The sequence below is a fragment of the Salmo salar genome, chromosome ssa15, assembly GCF_905237065.1.
Source record: "Salmo salar chromosome ssa15, Ssal_v3.1, whole genome shotgun sequence".
NCBI classification, from domain to species: Eukaryota; Metazoa; Chordata; class Actinopteri; order Salmoniformes; family Salmonidae; genus Salmo; species Salmo salar.
Genome location: NC_059456.1, coordinates 36,806,187 through 36,822,781, shown reverse-complemented (window position 1 = coordinate 36,822,781; position 16,595 = coordinate 36,806,187). Strand labels below are relative to the sequence as shown.

At 43.2% G+C, this 16,595-nt stretch overlaps 1 protein-coding gene across 15 annotated transcripts in view; it reads left to right on the top strand.

Annotated features, from left to right (window-relative positions):
* Positions 1 to 16,595, top strand: part of LOC106571359 (band 4.1-like protein 2) — a 107,756-nt gene that overhangs the window by 28,484 nt on the left and 62,677 nt on the right. The window contains exon 1 of one of the 15 annotated variants that reach the window (XM_014144356.2): positions 11,024 to 11,224. The exons of the other annotated variants lie outside the window; for them this stretch is intronic. The gene's annotated coding sequence lies outside the window, so the exon portion shown is untranslated. Of the gene's footprint in view, positions 1 to 11,023; positions 11,225 to 16,595 lie in introns of those variants that run through there. 15 annotated transcript variants of the gene reach the window in all.

Genomic DNA, 16,595 nt, shown 5'->3' with positions numbered 1-16,595 from the left:
CACCGTTTAGTTGTAGCCCTGGACAAATACACCTCATTCAGCTCATTGAGGGCTTGATGATTAGTTGGCAAGTTGAATCAGGTGTGCTTGTCCAGGGTTACAAAACAAATGTGTACTTGAGGACCAGGGTTTGGAAACATTGAGTCTGAGCCACTGCACATTTAACATCTCCCCATGTTGTGGAGTTTCTCAGCAGTGTCTGAACCAGAGTATGTCAGCAGAGTTGAGTGGTCGGAAATCCCAATACCCATCTATTTTTGACTACCTGGACCTACCTTTTTGGTTTTGAAGTATTAAAACCATGTGATTTTAATAAACAACAAAAGGTTACAGTAAGAAAAGCTCATCATTGCAAATATGCTACTGTACATGCTGTACTAAGCAACATATAAACACTAAATTGCAGGGCAGTAATGGTACAAGTGTTTGTAGCGAACTGTTCGGTCCACAATATGAACCACAATAAAGTCAAAGTTTACATACACTGCCAAATATATTTAAACAGTTTAACAATTCCTGACATTTAATCCTAGTAAAAATTCCCTTTCTTAGGTCAGTGAGGATCACCACTTTATTTTAAGAATGTGAAATGTCAGAATAACAGTAGTGATTTATTTCAGCTTTTACTTCTTTCATCACATTCCCAGTGGGTCAGAAGTTTACATACACTCAATTAGTATTTGGTAGCATTGCCTTTTAAATTGTTTAACTTGGGTCATAACATTTCGTGTAGCCTTCCACAAGCTTCCCACAATAAGTTGGGTGAATTTTGGCCCATTCCTCCTGACAGAGCTGGTGTAACTGAGTCAGGTTTGTAGGCCTCCTTGCTCGCATACGCTTTTTCAGTTCTGCCCACAAATTTTCTATAGGAATGAGGTCAGGGCTTTGTAATGGCCACTCCAATACCTTGATTTTGTTGTCCTTAAGCCCTTTTGCCACAACTTTGGAAGTATCCTTGGGGTCATTGTCCATTTGGAAGACCCATTTGCGACCAAGCTTTAACTTCCTCACTGATGTCTTGATGTTGCTTCAATATATCCACAATTTTCCAACCTCATGCTGCCATCTATTTTGTGAAGTGCACCAGTCCCTCCTGCAGCAAAGCAACCCCACAACATGATGCTGCCACCCCCGTGCTTCACGTTTGGGATGGTGCTCTTCGGCTTGCAATCCTCCCCCTTTTTCCTTCAAACATAACTATGGTCATTATGGCCAAACAGTTCTATTTTTGTTTCATCAGACCAGAGGACATTTCTCCAAATAGTACGATCTTTGTCCCCATGTGCAGTTGCAAACCGTAGTCTTGCTTTTTTTATGGCGGTTTTGGAGCAGTGGCTGCTTCCTTGCTGAGCGGCCTTTTCAGGTTATGTGGATTTTTATTATTATTATTATTTTTATTTTTTTAGGACTCGTTTTACTGTGGATATAGACACTTTTTTTTGTACCTGTTTTCCTCCAGCATTTTCACAAGGTCCTTTGCTGCTGTTCTGGGATTGACTTGCACTTTTCGCACCAAAGTATGTTCATCTCTAATGCGTCTCCTTCCTGAGCGGTATGATGACTGCGCGGTCCCATGGTGTTTATACTTGCGTCCTATTGTTTATACAGATGAACGTGGTACCTTCAGGCGTTTGGAAATTGCTCCCAAGGATGAACCAGACTTGTGGAGGTCTATAATATTTTTTTTTCTGAGGTCTTGGCTGATTTTTCTTTTAGATTTTTCCCATGATGTCAAGTAAGTAGGCACTGAGTTTGAAGGTAGGCCTTGAAATACATACACAGGTACACCTCCAATTGACTCAAATGATCAGAAGCTTCTAAAGCCATGCCATTTTCTGGAGTTTTCCAAGCTGTTTAAAGGCACAGTCTTACTTAGTGTATGTAAACCTCTGACCCACTGGAATTGTGATACAGTGAAATAATCTCTGTAAACAATTTGGAAAAATTACTTGTCATGCACAAAGTAGATGTCCTAACCCACTTGCCAAAACTATAGTTTGTTTACAAGACATTTGTGGAGTGGTTGAAAAATGAGTTTTAATGACTCCAACCTAAGTCTAGCAGAGAACTGGAAGGAAAGGCGGCCAAAGAGTTGTCTTTGGGGATGACCAGTGGAATATACCTGCGGGAGCGACTGCTATGGCTGGGTGTTGCTATGGTTACAAGTGAGCTGAGAAGACGGGACATTACCTAGCATGACTTATAGATGACCTGGAGCCAGTGGGTTTGGCGACGAATATGTAGCTTTGGCCTTCCAATGCGCACATACAGGTCTCGGTGGTGGGTAGTGTATGGGGCTTTGGTGACAAAACAGATGGCACTGTGATAGACTGTATCCAATTCGTTGAGTAGAGTGTTGGAGGCTATTTTGTAAATGACATTGCTGAAGTCGAGGACCGGTAGGATAGTCAGTTTTACAAGGGTATGTTTTGCAGCATGATTGAGGATGCTTTGTTGCAAAATAGGAAGCCGATTCTAGATTTAATTTTGGATTGGAGATGTTTAATGAGTCTGGAAGGAGAGTTTACAGTCTAACTAGACACCTAGGTATTTGTAGTTGTCCACATTTTAAGTCAAGTGTCCAGAGTAGTGATGCTAGGGGGGCGGGTAGGTGCGGGCAGCAATCGGTTGAAGAGCATGCATTTAAGAGCAGTTGGAGGCCACGGAAGGACACACACACAGAGAGAAAAGAGTTGGCCCGAGAATTGAACCCTGTGGTGTCCTCATGCACTGCCAGAGGTCTGGACAACTGGCCCTCAGAGTTCAGTGTGTCAAATCGTTCTGCGAAGTAGTTGGTGAAACAGACGAGGCAGTCATTTGAGAAACCAAGGCTATTGAGTCTGCTGATAAGAATACGGTAATTGACAGAGTCGAAAGCCTTGGCCAGGTTGAATACGGCTGCACAGTATTGTCTTTTATCGATGGTGGTTATGATATCGTTTTGGACCTTGAGCGTGGCTGAGGTGCACCCATGACCAGCTCGGAAACCAGATTGTATAGCGAAGAAGGTACGGTGGGATTCAAAATGGTCGGTGATCTGTTTGTTAACTTGGCTTTCGAAGACCTTAGAAAAGCAGGGCAGGATGGGTCTAACAGTTTGGGTCTAGTGTCTCCCCCTTTGAAGAGAGGGATGACCGCGGCAGCTTTCCAATCTTTAGGGATCTCAGATGATATGAAAGGGGTTGAACAGGCTAGTAATAGGGCTTGCAACAATTTTGGCAGATCATTTTAGAAAGAGGGTCCAGATTCTCTAGCCCAGCTGATTTGTAGGGGTGTAAACTCTCTCAACATCAGCTATCTGGATTTTGGGGGGGGGCTTGGGCATGTTGCTGCGGGGGGTGCAGAGCTGTTGGCCCGGGGTAGGGGTAGCCAGGTGGAAAGCATCTATAACAAGCGGCAACGGTGAGACTTATTTCTGGGAAGGTGGATTTGTTTTAAAGTCAAAGCTCTAACTGTTTGGGCACTGACCTGGATAGTATGACAGAACTCTGCATGCTATTTGTGCAGTAGATTGCAACTCTGCCGCCTTTGGCAGTTCTATCTTGACGGAAAATGTTGTAGTTGGCGATGGAATTTTCAGAATTTGTGGCCTTCCTAAGCCAGTATTCAGACACGGCTAGGACATCAAGGTTGGCGGAGTGTGCTTAAGAGGTGAATAAAACAAATTTATGGAGGAGGCTTCTGATAACACATACATGAGACCAAGGCTTTTACGGTTACAGAAGTCAACAAATGAGAGCGCCTGGGGAATAGGTGTGATGCTGGGGTCTACAGGGCCTGGGTTAACCTCTACATCACCAGAGGTACGGCTAAGGGCTATAAGAACTGGTCGTCTAGTGCATTGGGAACAGAGAATAAAAGAGGCAGATTTCTGCGTGTGGTAGAATAGATTCAGGGCATAATGTACAAACGAGTATGGTAGGGTGGGAGTACAGTGGGGGTAAACCTAGTCATTGAGTGATTATGAGAGAGCTTGCATCTCTGGAGACGCCAGCTAAACCAGGTGAGGTCTCCCCATGTGTGGGGTGTGTGACATAAGAGCTATCTAAGACATGTTGAGCTGGACTAGGGGCTCTACAGTGAACTAAAACCAATAACTAACCGAGACAGCGGAAGACGAGACATATTGACATTGGAGAGAGGCATGTGTAGCCGAGTGATCATAGGGTCCAATGAGCAGCAATGGGTGAGTCCAGGAGCTTTTCGGTAGTCGCTACTATGCTAGGCAAGCGGGAGGCACAGCGTTTAGAAAGCTAGCGGGCCGGCGCTAGCAGATGGGTCTCCGGTGACATTGCAACAGAAAAGCTTGTTGATACCACATCGGACTATTACGTTGGCAGACCAGTCATGGCGGATCGGCGGGACTCCGTGTCGCCAATGAAGGGTCCAGGCCAATTGGCAAAAGAGGTATTGTAACCCACGAATTAGTGGGTATACCTCTTTCGCTAGCCGGGAGATAGCCTTGAGCTAGGCCTAACTGGTGTTTACATTCGGGACAGAGGCGGAAGCCAGCGGTAGCCACTCAGATTGCAGCTAGCTAGCTGCGATGATCCATTGTAAATGGCCCAGAGCTTGCGGCAGGAATCCGGTGATGTGAAGAAATGCAGTCCGATATGCTCTGGGTTAATTTCCCTCTGTGCAGGCTGGCTGGTGACCGAGCTAAAGGTGAAGACCGCTAGCCGTGGCTAACAGTGACTAGTAGCTATTTAGCTGGCTAGCTTCTGATAGAGGTTCCAGTTATAATGTATAAAAATAGCAGATCCAGTCAATTAGGAATCCTGACTTAAGGAAGTGGTGATTTTAAAGAGCTCAGCCATGTGCTCCTTGTCAGTAACAACCAAATCATCAATGTTAAGGGACATGGGCAGCTGTGAGGAGGAGGGTTTATTCTCCAGGTCTTTCACCATTTTCCAGAACTTCTTGGTTAGACCTTCAGAGAGAGAACTGCTCCTTAAAGTATGTAACTTTAGCCTTCCGGAGAGCCTGTGCACTTATTTCTCATTTGCCTGAACGAGAGCCAGTCTGCCTGAGTATGCGTGGGCCGAGCATTTCACCAAATGGAATTCTTGAGGTGGAGTAACTCTGCTAGATAATGGTCGAACCAGGGCCTGAACTTGGTTTTTAATTCTCATTTTCTTTATGGGTGCGTGTTTGTTAACAATTTAAAATATAAACAAAGGAGGTCCAATTTTACAGAGTTATAGTTCATATAAGGAAATCAGTAAAAAAATAAATACATTAATTAGCCTGTAATATATGGATTTTGCATGCCTGGGAATACAGATATCCATCTGTTGGTCACAAATACCTTAAAAAAAAGAAAGGTTATCACCTTTCCAGGAATTTGGCTCCCGAGTGGCGCAGCGGTGTAAGGCACTGCATCTCAGTGCTAGAGGCGTCACTACAGACCCTGGTTCGATTCCAGGCTGTATCACAACCAGCTGTGATTGGTAGTCCCATAGGGCAGCGCACAATTGGCCCAGCGTCTTCTGGGTTAGGGTTTAGCCAGTGTAGGCCGTCATTGTAAATAAGAATTTTGTCACGGTATTTCTGTGCATTCAAATTGGCAACAATAAAATGAAATTGTGTTCGTTGTCCATTGCTTAGGCCTGCCTGCCCATACCATAACCCCACCGCCACCATGGGGCACTCTGTTCACAACGTTGACATCAGCAAACCACTCGCGCACACGATGCGATACATGTCTGCGGTTGTGAGGCCGGTTGGATGTACTGCCAAATTCTTTAAAACAACCGAGGCGGCTTATGGTAGAAAAATGTGTATTAAATGCTCTGGTAACAGCCCTGGTGGACATACCTGCAGTCAGCATGCCAATTGCACGCTCGCTCAACTTGAGACATCTGTGGTATTGTGTTGTGACACAACTGCACATTTTAGTGGCCTTTTATTGTCCCCAACACAAGGTGCACCTGTGCAATGATCATGCTGTTTAATCAGCTTCTTGACATGCTGCACCTGTCAGATGGATGGATTATTTTGGCAAAGGAGAAGTGCTCACTAACAGGGATGTGAACAAATATTTTTGAGAAACTTTTTGTATGGAGCATTTCTGGGATCTTTTTATTTCAGCTCATGGAACATGGGACCAACACTTTACATGTTGCGTTTTTATATTCTTGTTCAGTATAGTATTACAAGCAAGAAGTTAGTCTGAAAGCGCCATTCGGCTCAGTTGGTTGCTTCCTCCCCCTCCCTCACTCCTTGCTTCCCGTTTCTCGCTCACAGTACAGTACACACACTGCAAGGCCCCTCTGCCTGCTGTCCCTCGGGCTGTATCAGCTAAGGTTAATAAAGTAGCTTACAAATGGACTGTTCTGCTGCTTCCCTCACTCGAACCCGACCACGTCTATACAGAACTGATCGTCCTCGGGTCCGCCAAATAAACAACAATTACCTATAGTAACTATTGGAATTTCATTTTTCTGCTGTACTGTAACCGAACCGTGACCCAAAAACCACAATACTTACCCAACCGTGGGTTTGGTGAACCATTAAACCCCTATTGAATAGGTCAGGAGCCAAACATGTAGCCTAAGTAGGGAGGAAAGTTAATTATTTAGGCTATATTATTAGCCTATTTCAAGGTTCTAGCCTACAAAGAAATAATTTGAAGCATTTGCGAGTGCAACACATTAGGCTGGCAGAAGCCTAAAAATAATAATCCACCCCCAGAAAGACAAGTCATGAAACTCCTGTCAATTTGGTAAAAGCCAATGTTCTATCAGTGGGTAAAATAAAACATTTCTACATGATTTAACTTCTAAGTGGTCGGTCTGTGAAAATGAGGAAATCGTGTAGGAACGTGGCATAGGTACAAAATTCTCGTCACTGGAGATGGTGTCATCCCCTATCACATTTTAATAACGCTTTTACAACAATGACCTGCACTCCAGATTGTCAATTCAGCCAATAGATGGTATGTATGTACGTACTTGTTTAGAATGCATCCATCCATTTTAGATCATCTTGATAAAGTATATATTTCGCTTAGATGTGCTAAACCTAAACTATTAAACAAACTCAATTATTCAACTGTTTCTCGTTCAAGTACCATGTCGCGATGCACCCTGTGTGTCTCTAATCTGTTTCCCACAAAGGAGGCGATAGGAATCCCATTGGGCAATGAATGGAGAAACTACACACCCAACTGACAGTCGACGCATTGCATTCACTTTGTCATGCTGCGTCACGCGGTTGCTAAGCTAATCGTCACGTTATCCCTTCTCAAAGTCGGGGTATGATTCAAGAAACCTGCCTAATTTCCTCAAGTACGTAGTGTCCCGATTCCAAAGCTAAACTCAGCAAAAAAAGTCCTCACTGTCAACTGCGTTTATTTTTATCAAACTTAACGTGTAAATATTTGCATTAACATGAGGTTCGATTCAACAACTTAGACGTAAACTGAACAAGTTCCACAGACATGTGACTAACAGAAATGGAATAATGTGTCCCTGAACAAAGTGTGGGTCAAAATCAAAAGTAACAGTCAGTATCTGGTGTGGCCACCAGCTGCATTAAGTACTGCAGTGCATCTCCTCCTCATGGACTGCACCAGATTTGCCAGGTTTTGTTGTGAGATGTTACCCCACTCTTCCACCAAGGCACCTGCAAGTTCCCGGACATTTCTGGTGAGACAAAACTGCGACTTGTCAGTGAAGAGCACTTTTCGCCAGTCCTGTCTGGTCCAGCAATGGTGGGTTTGTGCCCATAGGCGACATTGTTGCCGGTGATGTCTGGTGAGGACCTGCCTTACAACAGGCCTACAAGCCCTCAGCCCAGCCTCTCTCAGCCTGTTGCGGACAGTCTGAGCACTGATGGAGGGATTGTGCGTTCCTGGTGTAACTCGGGCAGTTGTTGCCATCCTGTACCTGTCCTGCAGGTGTGATGTACCGATCCTGTGCAGGTGTTACACATGGTCTGCAACTGTGAGGATGATCAGCTGTCCGTCCTGTCTCCCTGTAGCGCTGTCTTAGGCGTCTCACAGTATGGACATTGTAATTTATTGCCCTGGCCACATCTGCAGTCCTCATGCCTCCTTGCAGCATGCCTAAGGCACATTCATGCAGATGAGCAGGGACCCTGGGCATCTTTCTTTTGGTGTTTGTCAGAGTCGGTAGAAAGGCCTCTTTAGTGTCCTACATTTTCATAACTGTGACCTTAATTGCCTACCGTCTGGAAGCTGTTAGTGTCTTAACGATCGTTCCACAGGTGCATGTTCATTAATTGTTTATGGTTAATTGTTTCCCATGCTTGTTCTGTGTTTAAACCCTTTACAATGAATATCTGAAGTTATTTGGATTTTTACGAATTGTCTTTTGAAAGACAAGGTCCTGAAAAAGGGACGTTTCTCTTTTTGCTGAGTTAATATTACAGAGAAGTTAATTTTCTCACATCTTGGAAAAGACTGGCAATGTTGTACTTATTGTAAACGAAATTTGTGCTAATGTTCATTTTTTTTTTTTTTTTAGCTAGCACCCAATTGATTCCCATTCACTCCTTGATTTAGAGCGTTCCTTGTCCCAGAATTGCCCAGAATGCAGTACACGGTCCATTGATGAAGCATGGACAACGTAAATAATACGATTCTAATGGAGTTTCTCTTCTCAAAAGTATCTCTTTGGGTAAGAAATGTAATTTGCGCAGCGAGAGCGAGTGAGCGCATTGCATTCTGGGTTTTGTTGTAGACTTGAGCTGCAACAGATTTCCAAAAACGTTTCTACCAACCTTGTTATAACGGCAAAATGAAAATTGTTCAATTCGTTTTCCTCACATTTTTACTTTTAATCATAGGAGTTTGGGGTGGATTATCCCTTTTAAGCGCTCAGCATTTAATCAACTCTTCATTGTATTAAATCATTATAGTCTAAATTGCACATATAGGCTGCGAATTAGTGCCTTTCACTTTTAGAAACGCTAGTTTGGCCAGAGTCATGTGATGGTGCCTGGAGAGCAGGCCAGCAGTGGAGGATACCCTCTCTGCGCTTCCGGAGCCCTTCGGGACACTCCTGCCAGCCTGGGTAGGGATGCAGTTGTTGTTTTTGTATTTCTCTATAGCTAGGCCTAAACGTTTTATGCAAAATAACCCTATCAAAATAGAAAGCTCTGTGAAAGAGCTAATATGTCAGTCCTATTGGGCCAAAATCAGTGATACCTTATTGTATAGATAATAGAATAAAAATGAACTAAACTTTTAAGAGATCAGATATAAAAAATAAATACTTTGCTACAATGAAACACTTAGCTAGCTACCCACCTTGTTTTCTTTATGTTATGTGCACGTACTACACCTTTTGGGATATGTGTCTTTTCAGATTCCACAATGATTCTTTAGTTGTGGACACTACATCACCGCACTCCCTCTCATGCTCTTGGTCCTCATCTTGTAAGTCACCTTGATGTGCACCTGTGTGTTTTATCCTTTTTTAAATTTTTTAATTTTTATTTAAGAAAATATTTACCAAACTCCATGACAATAGTTAAAAGAAGGGGCTATAGCAGCACACATGTAGCCTACAAAAGCATGCTGAGCCGGGCATGCCCGGAGTTCATTAAATGAGCAGTACTGGAGTGAAATTGGAGCGGGTAAGAAGGCTGACGCTCCAGCCTTTGGGTAACTCGCTCCAATCTCCAGTCAAATTTGTCTCTCTCCGCTCCAGCTCCGCTCACATACTCGGGTCTGAACTCTAGAGCGACATTGATTCAAACAGGCTTTTATCCTGCCGTTGAGACCCTTGCTGTGTGTGTCACTGCCGAGGTAAGTGTGAGATGCATGCACAACTGTGAACTTCCTGTTGCTATAGCAACTCTCCTAAATCCCAGATAAAGTTTGGTTTAGACGTGGTTCAAAATAAATGCTTCAGTTCTGGAACTTGTGGCTTTTTGCTCTTCCCCGTATCCATTTAACAGCCGAACTCATTGTTTGACCTCCAATAAAGAAATCTGTACTTGGTGTGCTTCGATACAGTCGCCAAAGGCTTCAGAGGAAAGATGAAATGTACACTTCGTGCCATGAGACCCAGGGAAATGAACATCTTTGTCTGTGGTATTTTCATCCTTTGGGGCGTCTGGACATTCCTCTTAGTTTAATCCTGTGGTGACCTTCCCAATGGGGCTGTGGCTTCGGCACGACACACAGCTTTGATCTCTCTTGGGACATGGACCCCTTCATAGTGCACACTTTGAGGATACCGACTCTTCAGAGTGCCCCTCCAAAAGTGCTCCATTCTCTGGTGTATTACTGTACCATGTTGGACACATGGCTATTAACTCCCACTATCGTGTGTACTGTAGATCCAGCTGTTTCACTGTACATTGAAATGACTTGAGGTCTTCCATCTGTCACCCAATGTTTTCAAGTTTATTAGTTGGATGTACAGGATACTCATTGTATATATCGTCCAACTAAATACAGCTTCCTTCTCGACAATGCAACAACAATAAGAAATGATACAAGATAACAATACGAACATAAAGTAAATGGCAGTAGAATATAAAAATGTTTGCATAAGTATAAATTAATAGAAGTATAATGTGTGATGTTAGCACTAATACTGGGATAAAGCTTTGGCAAAGTAATTTAGGGCAGCGCCTGCTTACACCATTAGAATAATAGAGTTAGAGAACTTTTGATTCTTGTACTGTAAGCCTCTTGTGCTGAGAATAGGCCTACCTCTTGTCTATGCTCTGGAATGGTGTGTAAAACTGGATTGTTTGAGGACTGGCTCCTCAGTTCTTTAAACTCCAGTCATTTAGGTTAGATGGGCGTCAAACCACAGTGGGTCCGCATGTTAAAGCTTGTGGTTAGTTATCTTCTGCTGCACAGAGCTGGTTTGAGACTGTTAAACTAGCTTTGGATTGAAGTGTCCCCTGAGGAGACAGGAGAGGACACTACTGACGAGGAGAGAGATCCCTGAATGCAAGTGTCCACTAACAACCCCTCTCTTGGCACATGCACAGCAGGGGTGGGGTCTGCCTCCTTCGTTCACTCTCTCCCTCCTCCCTCCCCATTATCTCTCTCTATCACGTTTGGCTCCCTCTCTCTCAGCCTCATTCATCTCTCTGGCTCTGTCTGTCCCCCTGAGTTTGGTGCTGAGTGCGGTAATGACCGCAGCGTGTAGAGCAGGAAGCTGATCAGCTGGAATAGAGCACAGGAAGGTGACAAGAAAGGAAAGTCTGAGTCGGACATCAGAGGGGAGAGATCACGGTAAGGCGCTACTTAGTACTCGCACCACAGTTGTGCACTGGCTTACTGTACTGAGGCTACTGCTCTGAGGCTGACGTGGCTGGCTAATAGTCAATGCAGTTCATCATCCGTTCACTTTGATAGAATGTCAGTTCAGCTGATTTGAGTTTAGCCAGACACAGAGTGCTCAGGACGCAGCCATTCCAGGAACTTGTGGTTCATAAGGTTGAGTAGATATGGGGATAAACCAAATATTTTGCTTTGGAATTTGAAAATAATTTCCTGGCAATTTGACTTTAGCTAGTCAATGTACCCGCTTTTAATGAGTTTTGATTGGACTAATCAGTGTGGGGCGTTGTCTTGGTTGTTGTTGCAGTGACACCCTTGTTTTCCCAAGCACATCATTGTCAGGTTGTGTGTGTGTGTGTGTGTGTGTGTGTGTGTGTGTGTGGGGTTATGACTTGAGTATTCCTTACGCATGTGTGCTCTGTTGGTGATAGAAAATTCCCCATGTGGTATTGTCACAAAGCGAGGAGATGCGAGGGCGTTTCTTTCAATCGCTTGATACACAAACACAACACCGTGCTACAATAAAACAGCTAACCTGTGTCTAAAGATGAAACCGAATGGAAGCCATGGCAGCTTTTTCATAGTATTCTTCTGCCACTATTGGGGGATGTCATTTTTATTGGAGGCTGGGGTGGAGTCGTGGGATAAAGGGGAAATGAAAGCCTGCTTGTCGCAGATCCTTTCGAAGCTGCAGCATTCCCGGTACGATATGCATCGTAGGGCGCAGACGCTAGGCAAAACAATCGCCAGCCAGCCAGTACAGCAGCACGCTTAGCTGCAGACTGCTCTCTGCACTACCTAGACTATAATGATTTTCACATTGAACAGTACAATAACGACAAACACACTGCAGTCAATTGGGAATGACCAGAGAGATTATCACAAACCACGTTTTCATCCAAGTAAAGTCAGAGTATAAAAAAATCACAACAGCTGTGATGGAAACAGGACGTTTTCGGTACAATTGTATAAATGCCGACAATTTGTTTATCCGGCGTGTGGGATCTTTTTGTGTCGGTAAAATGTAGTATGTGAGAGATTGCGGTGGAAACAGTTTGAGCAAATATTGATTATAAGAACCATCATACCGAAGTAAACTTGGAATCACACAATGATATGGTGTGTGTGTGTGGTCCTCCCACTACGACTCGAAACTATGCAGTTTTATTAGGCTTCAAATGAAATAAGTGCTGAACTTCACAGGGTGGTGAAAGTGCACGGTGAGTAAGCTTAATGCTCCTTTCCAGTCAATATTGGTCTTATTCTGGTGACATAATGATCGACGCTTGACTGCCCTTGATAAATACAAATATGCTCACTCTTATCCATAATCTCATGTAGACAAGACTACCCACACTGTATCTGCGAGTTGTTGGCTAGAGCGCACGTGCCAAGATCAGAGTAGGCACATTTGCTATTTAACGCGGTAGAGTTGAAAATTCAATGGAAACACATGACACTTTTTTTCGTACATAAAAACTTAATAAAAAAAAGGTCATTTTATGTGCACTTTGTCATTACACACTGATTTTTATCTACAACAAGTCAATTTGGTGGAGAAACACCATTGGTGAGGAAAAGATCTTAATGCAGATTTTTTTTATATTCTCAATTGGATGGAAACCTAGCTAGAGACTGTCACAGTGAGTGTCTGTAACAAGAAAATCATTTCCTTATTGTATACATGTTGTCTGTGCAGTCGGTGTACACTTAATTGTCCAAACGTACCTAATTAGTGTAATGAAGCGATAGGCTTTTGTGGTGAAGGGTTTGATACGACTGGAGATAAGCCAAGTCCCTCATCACTCAACACCTCCATGTAGCCTACACTTGAGCTGGATGTGTACAGCAAACACACGCACACGCACACACACGCGCTTATTAAAATACATCTGACTGTCACACCCACAGTTCTCCTAGGGTAATTGATGATTATATAGACGATGTAAACCGAGACGCATGTTTTTACAAGCAAAAACACTTAGGCTTACCATAACCCACCTCCAGGACCAGTATGTGTTGAGGGGATCTATGACTTCTGGTCTATTGGATTATGTCTGTGATGGTATGAGCTTATTAAAGAAAAGATCTGATGGCATGAGATTGGAGCATATCAGTCACATCTCTTTCTATAGAGACACCATTTAGTTTTTTGCTGACAAGGACCTTGATTGGTTCTGACAGGCTGTGTTGTTTCACAAACTCCCATGATGTGCAAGCGTTTGCAGATTTGTGATTTAGCCTGCACACTGCTGGGGTGGCCAGGCCATAATGCCACTGAATGGCCGAGCTAGTCACTCCCCTGTGGCAAGGTTGAGTTTTGAACCTGCAGGCTATAGTATTAAACATAATATTCTATTTCAGGTCATCTCTGTTGTGATTTCATATTCCAGGCTGAGCCTGCCCTACATTCAAGGGGCATTATTCACAGTGAATTGATGTTTAAACTCAAAATAGTATTTTCTTGATTAGATTAGGCCTAGATGTAGCCTATTTCTTTAGAATAGATTGTGATTTATAGGTCAAATTTGAACAATTTGATGTGTAGCCTAGGCCTACACAGCATGTCTTCATTTGTTTCTGTATGTGTGTCCTAAATGTAGCCCACACATCAGTGAGGAAACAGTGTCCATTACGATGCCATTCATTGGGTTAAGTTTCTCACGGGTGATGCATGTCATCTACACAGTTTACTTTTTGGGCTCTGTCATTTTATTTGTTGCAGAGGTCTTTTACTTCAGTTTAACTTCATTAAGACTAATCTGATCTGAAGAAGCCCGAAATGTGTCCTAGCCAGTTCATTCCGTTACATTTTGATACCAATGTGTCCCTCGCCCTTTTTAATTATTGCTAGAATAATACTAGAATGTCCTTTCCTTGGTTACATTTTCAACCGTTCCCCTGAGTCTTCTCAGTTGCTGCCTTCCTTAATTCCTGTGTCAATGTTGTCACATGACCTGCTATAAAATTTGCAGAACCCCAAAGATGACCATAAAATGGCTTCTCTCCCTCAACCCAGTGGCCAGTCATGCGCGAGGGACCATTTTCTATTTATAAATCCCCCTGCGTGTTGCCTAGTGTATCTATAGGTAGCTAGCTAAGGTTAATCTCTTTTACAAAAAACAATATTTTCAATACAATCACATTTATCAGGAGAAAGGAAATAAACTGATTTAGTCAGGGTAGATAATTTAAGTGAATTCGTCTCTATGGAGACTGGCTGAGTCATTGCTCTAACCTGCAGCACTTTGTCCATTTCATTTCAGAGGGTAGAGTTGAAGTTGGAAGTTTACATACACCTTAGCCAAATACATTTAAACTCAGTTTTTCACAATTCCTGACATTTAATCCTAGTACAAATTCCCTGTCATAGGTCAGTTAGGATCACCACTTTATTTTAAGAATGTGAAATGTCAGAATAATAGTAGAGAGAATATTTATTTCAGCTTTTATATCACATTCCCAGTGGGTCAGAAGTTTACATGCACTCAATTAGTATTTGGTAGCATTGCCTTTAAATTGTTTGACTTGGGTCCAATGTTTTGGGAAGCCTTCCACAACTTTCCCACAATAAGTTGGGTGAATTTTGGCCCATTCCTCCTAACAGAGCTGGTGTAACTGAGTCAGGTTTGTAGGCCACCTTGCTTGCACATGCTTTTTCAGTTCTGCCCACACATTTTCTATAGGATTGAGGTCAGGGCTTTGTGATGGCTACTCCAATACCTTGACTTTGTTGTCCTTAAGCCATATTGCCACAACTTTGGAATGTATGCTTGCGGTCATTGTCCATTTGGAAGACCCATTTGCGACCAAGCTTTAACTTCCTGACTGATGTCTTGAGATGTTGCATCAATATATCCACATAATTGTCCATCCTCATGATGCCATCTATTTTGTGAAGTGCACCAGTCCCTCCTGCAGCAAAGCACCCCCAAAACATGATGCTGCCACCCCCATGCTTCACGGTTGGGATGGTGTTCTTTTGCTTGCCAGCCTCCCCCTTCTTCCTCCAAACATAACAATGGTCATTATGGCCAAACGGGTCTATTTTTGTTTCATCAGACCAGAGGACATTTCTCCAAATGGTACGATCTTTCTCCACATGTGCAGTTGCAAACCGTAGTCTGGCTTTTTTTTTTATGGCGGTTTTGGAGCAGTGGCTTCTTCCTTGCTGAGTGGCTTTTCAGGTTATGTCGATATAGGACTTGTTTTACTGTGGATATAGACACTTTTGTACCCATTTCCTCCAGCATTTTCACAAGGTCCTTTGCTGTTGTTCTGGGATTGATTTGCACTTTTCCCACCAATGTACGTTCATCTCTAGGAGACGGAACGCGTCTCCTTCCTGAGCGGTATGATGGCTGCATGGTCCCATGGTGTTTTATACTTGCGTCCTATTGTTTGTACAGATGAACGTGGTACCTTCAGGCGTTTGGAAATTGCTCCTAAGGATGAACCAGACTTGTGGAGGTCTACAATTATTATTATTATTATTATTATTTTTTTAATGAGGTCCTGGCTGATATCTTTTGATTTTCCCATGATGTCAAGCAAAGAGGCACTGAGTTTGAAGGTAGGCCTTGAAATACATCCAAAGATACACCTCCAATTGACTCAAATGATGTCAATTAGCCTATCAGAAGCTTCTAAAGCCATGACATTTTCTGGAATTTTCCAAGCTGTTTAAAGGCACAGTCAACTTAGTGTATGTCAACTTCTGACCCACTGGAATTGTGATACTGTGAATTATAAGTGAAATAATCTGTCTGTAAACAATTGCTGGAAAAATGACTTGTCATGCACAAAGTAGATGTCCTTACCGCCTTGCCAAAACTATAGTTTGTTCACAAGAAATTTGTGGAGTGGTTAAAAAACGAGTTTTAATGACTCCAACCTAAGTGTATGTAAACTTCCGACTTCACCTGTATGTCCTTCTCTCTGGAACATGACGCTTCCAACACAATCTGTCGGATTCACATTCTCCAAGAAACTCCTAACACCATTATCCAGATTCTCGGCTCTGTCATTCCATGATTTTATTTTGAGCTGTGCCCTTTTCTGTGAAACGGGGAGGGGTGTGGCAAACCTGAATCTCTCAACTTTTGATTCCTGTTGTCATGTTGAGTAAGTGCGCTGTACAGTGCTGCGTCCTTGTCACTGATATTTGGGTTGAAGCCTGGTTCTGCCTGTGGCTACTGCTCCTCTCTGGTGGGGGATGCAGTTAGCTCCTTAGCAACCAGCCATCGATGGCCACCGCACATGCCATTTTAGTAAGCTCCAATATTTATGTCAGCGAAATCTGTCGAAATGAATCACGGCTGAC